The sequence below is a fragment of the Tiliqua scincoides genome, chromosome 13 (assembly GCF_035046505.1).
Source record: "Tiliqua scincoides isolate rTilSci1 chromosome 13, rTilSci1.hap2, whole genome shotgun sequence".
NCBI classification, from domain to species: Eukaryota; Metazoa; Chordata; class Lepidosauria; order Squamata; family Scincidae; genus Tiliqua; species Tiliqua scincoides.
This window is the reverse complement of record NC_089833.1, coordinates 5290187-5299355: the sequence shown is the minus strand read 5'-3', so window position 1 is coordinate 5299355 and position 9169 is coordinate 5290187. Positions and strand designations below refer to the sequence as shown.

Sequence of the window (9169 nt, the reverse complement as noted above, 5' to 3'; positions counted from 1 at the left end):
GTAGTTAAGAACATAAGAACAGCCCCACTGGATCAGGCCATAGGCCCATCTAGTCCAGTTTCCTGTATCTCACAACGGCCCACCAAATGCCGCAGGGAGCACACCAGATAACAAGAGACCTCATCCTGGTGCCCTCCCTTGCATCTGGCATTCTGACATAACCCATTTCTAAAATCAGGAGCTTGTGCATACACATCATGGCTTGTACCCCGTAATGGATTTTTCCTCCAGAAACTTGTCCAATCCCCTTTTAAAGGTGTACAGGCCAGTCGTCATCACCACATCCTGTGGCGAAGAGTTCCACAGACCAACCACATGCTGAGTAAATAAATATTTTCTTTTGCCTTGTATCCCACCCCTACCTTTTCATTTTTAAAATCAAAAAGTATATCTAATCTAAATACAGGTTGTGCGTCGTTATCCACTGGGATTCTGTTCCAGAGCCCCCAGTGGATAAAAAAAAATCAGTGGATACCAAATCAGTACAAAAAGTAGCTTTAAAGATCCGCTTCCAGGTTTCTTGCTTTTCCATTGTCACCCCAGAATGCATTGGTATAGATTCTATATCAATGCATTCTGGGGTGACAATGGAGGGGTAAGAAATGCTTAAGTGGCTTTTTAAAGCTATCTTTAACCCCGAGAAGCTTGCAACCAGTGCAGTTTAACAGAGAGAAGGCAGGACATTGGATTTTGGTGCTTTTCTCCTTGTTACAAGGCATTTAAAGATGGTTAGTCAAATCAGTGGATACCAAGGTCCCATCTGTATACATATATTGGGGCACAAATGTCTAGGACATGGAAAACCCAGGCGCAAATATCCCGGAGATAGGGACACAGTTGTTCAGGATGCCATGGTCCTGTCACTTTTCAAAACGTACCTCTGGGTATATACATACATGCATTTTACCTTCATTCCCACCTCCCCCACTCCTGAGTAGTACCTTAGTGCTTGTCAATTTCTGGTGCTGAAAACGCTTGGAGACTGAATACTGCATATGTGAACTGTTGCTATACAATATCTCTTCTGTACCACATCCACAAGCATCTGGGAAGCAAAGCTTTGGTTTACTGATCAGCGTGACCTCCTCCATTTGCTGATGCTGAATGTCTGGGGGGAGGGAGGGAGCGTTCCTGGCCTGTCTTTAGGAGCAGAGGTTTTGGCCTTAAGGGAAGGCAGGGCAGGAAGAAGGAGGATGCCAAACTTGTAGGTATTTCAAGGTTGTCAAGCCTACGAGGTTTCCTCTATGGTTCCTGGTGTTCTGGAAAAGTTAGACCACTGAGAGAGAAAGGAGGAAGATCAGGGTGAATCAATGCCCTCTCCTCTAAGGACCAAGACCTGGACACGAAAGCTGCATCCTGGAGACTGTTATGCCAAGGCACCAGGGCCCTCATCCAAGGTCTTCCCAGGCACAGAAGACTGGTTTTGCAGAAGACCCCCCCCCCAGATTCATCCCTGCGATACCAACAAAAAAAGAGAACCCAGGTTGCAGCAACCACCTAAAGACACAGTGCAGGTTACCTTAGCTTGCAAAACACTCAGAAAGCAAAGATCTCTTGAAGAAGAAGGTCTAAGCCTCCACATTGGAGACCCCCCTGTGTGGGTCCAAAAACAGACAAGGTCAGGGGAAAAACTAGCACCTGTACGGGGCAGGGCGGAGAGGAAAAAACAACTTGCTTAGTCTGGCTCTCACTCTAGTTGACGCAGCCTCCTTTGGGATCCAGTCCCAGAGCAGTTTGCTCTTCAGCACCAGCTTCATGGACAGCTCCTGGTGGCTAGCTGTAGGTCTTTGTGTTGATTCCTGCGGTTTGGTATGTACTTGGGCCTGATCCTGCAGGGCTCTTCATATGTTCTTCCATTCCACTCCTATATTATGGCGGTTCACTCTGGCTTGCACCCCACCCTTCCCGAATCCAGGTTCAACTAGGAGAATTTCTAAAATTAATTTGCCATTGGAGGAGGCTCAGTTCCCTGCAGGTTTTTGTTCCCTCTGTCCATTTGCAGCCATATGAACATATGTACTTCCTTGCTGCCTTCTATCTTACAGCTTTCTGCACTGGGTAAGCCATCAGGGTTAAGCTCTCTTGCACTGGGTAAGTCCAGGACACATGGACTCGATGTCCATTTAGACAACATGAACATGATGCTGCTAGATGGGGAAAGGCATGTTTGGGTTGGCATATCAAATAGTTTCCATTTTTCAAAGATTAAATATATGGGGGAAGACGAGGTTTCCTCTATGGTTCCTGGTGTTCTGGAAAAGTTAGACCACTGAGAGAGAAAGGAGGAAGATCAGGAAGATTAAATATATGGGGGGGAGGGGAGACCCATCTGAACAAGCCCCAAGAAAGAAAATAGCATCCTACAATCTGCAAAAGAATAACTCAGATGTTCTTGATTAAAAAAGAGAGATGGAGAAGCAACGAACTGCTTGTGAATAATGTACACACCTCAAATTATTCAGAGCAGATTTGAATAATGAATGTATCTGAGAAAATTGTACATTGTTCATAGACAATTCATGGAGCGAAAGACAAGCAAACATCCATCACTTACTCACTACTGCCTGCTCACTCATTACACAGAGCACATCACAGCAGGCTGAGTCCACGGGAGGGTTTGCCGCACATGCTTTGATAGAAAAAGAGTATTAGGCCCATTACTGGATTGCCAGCTTCCATTCCACTCCTATATTATGACGGTTCACTCTGGCTTGCACCCCATCCTTCCCGAATCCAGGTTCAACTAGGAGAATTTCTAACATAAATGTGCCACTGGAGGAGGCTCAGTTTCCTGCAGGTTTTTGTTCCCTCTGTTCATTTGTAGCCACTTTCTATTACCAGCACACACACATGCCCTGGGAAAATATAAAAGCAGTCTTGATGGGATTGTAAATATGGTTCTATCAGGATTCATTTTGTTCAGTGTACCACGGGCACAACAAATGTGTACAGCGTCATGCAAAAAAGAATCTTCATCAACCATATCTATAATTTTAGTTGTTTGGGGGTTTTTGTGGTTGTATTTTTTAATTGCACCATCCTTTATGCTTTTTGTTACTATTTAGAAAACTTTAAACTAGAAACTATAGCCCTACAGGTAGACCACAGCTGCAATACAAGGACATCTGTGAGAGGGATCTGAAGGCCTTAGGAATGGGCCTCAACAAGTGGGAAACCCTGGCCTCTGAGCGGCCTGCTTGGAGGCAGGCTGTGCAGCATGGCCTTTCCCAGTTTGAAGAGACACTTGACCAACAGTCTGAGGCAAAGAGGCAAAGAAGGAAGGCCCACAGCCAGGGAAACAGACCAGGGACAGACTGCACTTGCTCCCGGTGTGGAAGGAATTGTCACTCCCGGATTGGCCTTTTCAGCCACACTAGACGCTGTTCCAGAACCACCATTCAGAGCGCGATACCAGAGTCTTTCGAGACTGAAGGTTGCCAACTAACTAGAAAACTTTATAGAAAACTAGTTTGTTCCTATTTGGGGATTTTACTGCCTTTTCTCTACGTTGTGGGCTGCCTTGAGCAATCCAATTAGCCAGAGAGAAAGGTGGCATAGAAATCATTTAGGGCCCAATCCAGGCCCACATTTGGGCCAACGCAGGTTCCTTGTGCTGGCCCAGAAGTGCCGCAAAAGTGCCGTAAAGCACTTTTGCGCCACTCAAAGGGGAGGTAGGCTAACACACTGATGTGTGCCAGCCTTCCTGTGCTGACATGGACCTCGGGGAAAGGGTGAGTTGGGTTGGCTGAGCTCAGCTGATGGAGGGGTCTGGGGGGGGGTCTGGGGAGGGCAGGGAGGAGGCGGGAGGGAGGCATTTGGGGGCAGGGGGAGGGTGGGCGGGCAGGGAGTGGGGGGCAGGGCCAGGACCTGGCAGTTATGCTGGATCCTGACCCCGTTCCCAGGCAGCATGGTGCGGCTCCAGGCTGCTCAGATCCACGCCAACTCATCAGGTGGCACAGACTCAAGTTGACCCATTGGAGCTGCATTAGCGTGACGTGGGGAAAGGTTTCCCCTTACCTCAGGCTGTGCTGCTTTTGGCCCCAAACTTGCGCTGGATGCGGCACGGACCTGCTGGCCTGCCTGCTTCTAGTGCAAGTTAGGACTGAGCCCTTAGTGGCACAATTCAAACTCATGCTTGAGCCAGCACAGTTGTTCCCGCACCGGCTCAACCACGTATCTGTGTACTTCCGCAGCAGGGACGACAACAGATTTTGTGGCTCAGCTCATAGAAGCAAACCTGATTTGAGAGCTTTGATGGGGCAAGCCATGCCTGCTCACAGGAAATTCTCTGGTCTGCTGATGCCCAGCAGGTTTGTGGCAGGTCTTGGGTAGCCTCAGCAAAAGGCTACCCTTTTGAGGCTACTCAAAACCTAGGGCTAAGCTTGGATTTCTTGCTGGGAACAGATCAGGATGGAGCTATAGGCAACGGCCACTCTGCTTCCTTAAGTTTACAAATTGGGTCTCAGCAGGGGTGCAGAGGTTGACCCCCCAGTCTGGCATGTCCCAGGATCAGAATGTTCTAAAGCAGTGGTTTCCAAACTTTTTAGCACTGGGACTCACTTTTTAAAATGACACTGTATCAGACCCATATAGATTTACCAGACTTTTAAAAAAGGAGACCTAGAAAGAGACAGACAGACCTATCCATCCATCTAAGTAATACTAACCTGAAAATGACTCTCAAACATTTATCTCCCCATATTTACACATGCTTGCAAACTTCAGTAGCTTAGCTCCTTGGAGGGCAATTAGCAACTATCTTGCAAACTGCAGGAGCTGAGCTCTTTGCAGGGTAATTAGCAGCTACAGTATCTGATTTTTGAACAGCCTCAGGGCTTCAGGCAATTAGTGATCTGATGTTTCTGGTCCTTTGCTGACCCACCGAAAATCAGGTCGCAACACACCAATGGGTCCTGACCCCGCAGTTTGTGAACCACTCTGCTAAATTCTTGAGTCTTCCTGACTCTGAAGACTTCTGTTGCATTCCTATCAATGTTTTCTTGGAAGTGGGTGGTAGGGAGGTAACAAATTTGATGAATGTAGCAAACAAAGAGCCTCTCTCCAATGATATATGGCATTCATGCATTACCCAAACCTACTGTTGTTCTAACAATTCGTTAGAAGGTTGACATGTTCTGATAACAGATTATTCAATGTGAGCATTGCATAGGGGGAACCTAGTCAGATTTTCATAAAAGATAATCCAGGAAGCTTGGGTACGGTCCCACCATAGATCGATTCCTCCTTAAGCATTACGAAATGGCGACAGGAAACCCGGCGGCGTGCTACGGCTGGAATTTATCAGTGTAATTATGCTTCATGATTTATTAAGAGGGCAAATGGGGGGGGGAGGGGAAGATAAGTTGGTGCTTCTCTGCTTTCACATCAAATAAGGGTTGAGTCACATGTCCAGTGACTGTGGAGGCAGCTGGTTTTTGTAGAGTCAGGCCATCCTATTAGATCTGAGAAAGAGTCAGAGGCGATACAGTGAGACGGCCGTAGCTGAGAAGTAGCACGGAAGGAGCAAAGCTCTGGGACATTTCACAGCAAGGCTGGTGACATCACCAGGGGAAGTGCTCAGCTTCAGCCTTGGTAACTTTTTTCAAAGGACCTTACATGAGAAGAAGCATCAAACTCAGCAGGAGTTGAATTTTCCTAGGGGCTTATATTAATGCCTCGGCCATCCCAAGGGGTTTGCATGAGGCAGCATAGAGCTCATATTTTATTAACAGCCCAATCCTATCCAACTTTCCAGCATGCACTATATCATGCACTGGGCGGCAGACACAGAGGCCTCCTCAAGGTAAGAGAAAATTTGTTCCCTTACCAAAGGGCTGCATTGAGGCTCCATTGGTGCTGGAAAGTTCGATAGGATTGGGCCCTAAGTCTACCATCCTATGCGAGTTTACCTGTGAGTCAGTCCTACTGAAACTCACTTCATAGTAAATATGCATAGACTAGCACTCTAGAATGCCTGTTTATATTTATTTGGGATAAACTATTGAAACTCACTCCAAGAGCTTGGGATAAAGAGAGCTGGAACCCAATTCTACTGTTTCCTCCCCTGCTGATGCAATGGTGCCAAAATGGCTATCAGTGCATAAGAACATAAGAAGAGCCCCGCTGGATCAGGCCAAAGGCCCATCCAGTCCAGCTTCCCATATCTCACAGTGGCCCACCAAATGCCCCAGGGAGCACACAAGACAACAAGAGACCTGCAACGCTTCCTGGAAATTGTAGTTAAGAACATAAGAACAGCCCCACTGGATCAGGCCATAGGCCCATCTAGTCCAGCTTCCTGTATCTCACAGCGGCCCACCAAATGCCCCAGGGAGCACACCAGATAACAAGAGACCTGCAAGGCTTCCTGGGAATTGTAGTTAAGAACATAAGAACAGCCCCACTGGATCAGGCCATAGGCCCATCTAGTCCTGCTTCCTGTATCTCACAGTGGCCCACCAAATGCCCCAGGGAGCACACAAGACAACAAGAGACCTGCATCCTGGTGCCATTCCTTTCATCTGGCATCCTTGCTGGGGGGTGGAGAGGAGGCATTTTGGGGCAGGAGGAGGGCACGCAGTGGATGGGAGATGGGGCCAGGACCCGACAGTTATGCTGGATTCTAGCCCTGTCCCCAGGCAGCATGCAGTGGCTTCAGGCTGCTCCGTTCTGCTCGGATCTGTGCCACCTCTTTAGGTGGTGTTATTTCCAAGGTGGAATTATTTCCCCTTGCCCCAGGCAGAGCCTCAGCCAACCCCAAACTTGTGCAGGCCTGTCAGCCTGCCAGCCTGCTCCAGCGCATGTTAGGATTGCACTGCCCATCTCGTCATTTGCGCCAGCCACATGGCAGTTGCGACTTGGGCTCTGCAATGGGAACCATGCCATCAGGTGCAAGGGGAAGGATTTGCCATTACTCAGCTGCTACATCCCAGACTCAGCTGACATTAAATACCCACACAGTTGCCAATTTGCTGGGTGCTGTAATTACATATCGCAGAGCTTGCTTAGCGTCTGCAAAGGTGCCTGCCTTTGATGACTTAATCTGTTCCTGCAGCTGAAGCCTACAAAAGTAAAAATTCCTCCAATAGTTTCCTCCTTTGAGCTCAACAGCTTGGCCACAAGATAAAACAGAGTTCTTTCTAAGCACATCCTTTAGTAATTGGTTTCAAATGCCTGGCAAACTGCAGAATAAATTCTAAGCAGGCATCTTGTTTTTATATGTGTATATATATTGAAAGAATGAATTTTAAATAGGATGACCATTTTTCAACTTGGGAAAGGAAGAAAAAATCCTAAGTCCTACGAGACATCTGGATGTCAGAATGAACACGAGCTGGTCTGGGTTCTTGAGAGCCTTGAGAGTTCTAAAAAAATGGAACTTACTCCCAGGTTGGTTGGCAACCTTCAGTCTGGAAAGACTATGGTATAAGCCTACAGCACCCGGGATTCCCAGGTGGTCTCCCATCCAAGTACTAACGAGGCCTGACCCTGCTTAGCTTCTGAGATCAGACAAGATCAGGCATGTGCAGGAAAGTGCACATAGGATTGCAGCCTTATCACACAATCCGATACTTGAATAAGGCCAGCTCCACTGCACTAGCAGGAAGACCTGCACTGTCTCACTGGTGCTGGATTCAGACTGAGTGCTCGATGGAGCAGGCAAGCTCTTGCCAGGCAACACAGGGGCAAGGGAAGGTGGAGAGGAGGTTTAATGGGGTAGGGAAGAGTAGAGGCAGGGGCACATCAAACCCAGGAGAGGGTGGGGTTGGCAGTGCGGGCACACAACAAAACTTAGTCCCTCTCCTGGGCTTAAAAGCTTGACACAAAACTTCTCAGATTCGGGCCAGTGATTTCACTGGCACAAATCCGAGTAGCCCCATTGCACAGGCTGGGGCTTTACTCAGGGTGAGGGGACAGATATTCCCTTACTTTGAGGAGACCACCAGCCTGGTACTTCCCAGTGCTGGATACAGCATGGGCTGAGTGGCACCGCTGCTCCAGTGTTGGTCAGGATTGTTAGACTATTCTCAGAATATTGTCAACTGTTACCTTGCACATGCCCGATCTTGTCTGATCTCAGAAGCTAAGCAGGGTCAGGCCTGGTTAGTACTTGGATGGGAGACCGCCTGGGAATACCGGGTGCTGTAGGCTTATACCATGATCTCGGAAGCTAAGCAGGGTCAGGCCTGGTTAGTACTTGGATGGGAGACCGCCTGGGAATACCGGGTGCTGTAGGCTTATACCATGATCTCGGAAGCTAAGCAGGGTCAGGCCTGGTTAGTACTTGGATGGGAGACCGCCTGGGAATACCGGGTGCTGTAGGCTTATACCATAGTCTTTCGAGACTGAAGGTTGCCAACCAATGTCAACGGAGGTGTACAGGATGATGGAGGAGCAGGTGCTCAGCACCTTGCCTCTGTCACCATCCCTCTGTCTCTGTTTTACCAGTTGAACTGGGATGTTCGGTGCTGGTCACCATCCAAAGTTAGGAAGTTCTAGATAGAAGGGGATCGCCTTGGAAAAACCTCTCTTCCATGTTAACAGAGAGCCCCCAATCCAGGGGTCCATTTAACACCAAACAGTAGCCAAAGGTAGGTGGTCTGAGCTATTCGTGCTCCAAGCTCCTTCATGAATGAACTGAGTTCAGGTGTTAAAGTAAAATTAGAAATGATTTGGTAATAGACCAGAACACCACAAGGAAAGAAATAAAGGATGAGACACCTGCATCGGCAACGCAACAAAGTGGAGGAGGGAGAGTTCGGAAGAAGGTTAAAGAGGGTGGGTCTCCCCTTGTCCCCATTCCCAGGCAGACTACCACAGTCCCTCTCCCTCCCTCCAATAATGAGTGGAAATGAAGGGGTTGCTGCAGCTGCTGGAGCTTGTTCCCTGGGAGGAAGGCCACTGGCTGCTGCAGGAGTTCTGGAAAGTCTGGAACTAGTGCATAGAACACATCTAGTGGTGCTGGCACTCTGTGTTTTCTTAAAGACCACCACTAAAATTGAGTGTTGGGAGAGTTAGAACGGACAAAAGAAAATATTTCTTTACTCAGCGTGTGGTTGGTCTGTGGAACTCCTTGCCACAGGATGTGATGATGGCGTCTGGCCTGGACGCCTTTAAAAGGGGATTGGACAAGTTTCTGGAGGAAAAATCCATTACGGGTTACAAGCCA

General features: G+C 48.2%; 1 pseudogene; it reads right to left on the bottom strand.

The window, feature by feature from the left end:
- Window positions 1-7428: 7428 nt before the first annotated feature.
- Window positions 7429-7545, bottom strand: LOC136634022 (5S ribosomal RNA; annotated as a pseudogene).
- Between the last annotated feature and the right edge of the window lie 1624 nt (window positions 7546-9169).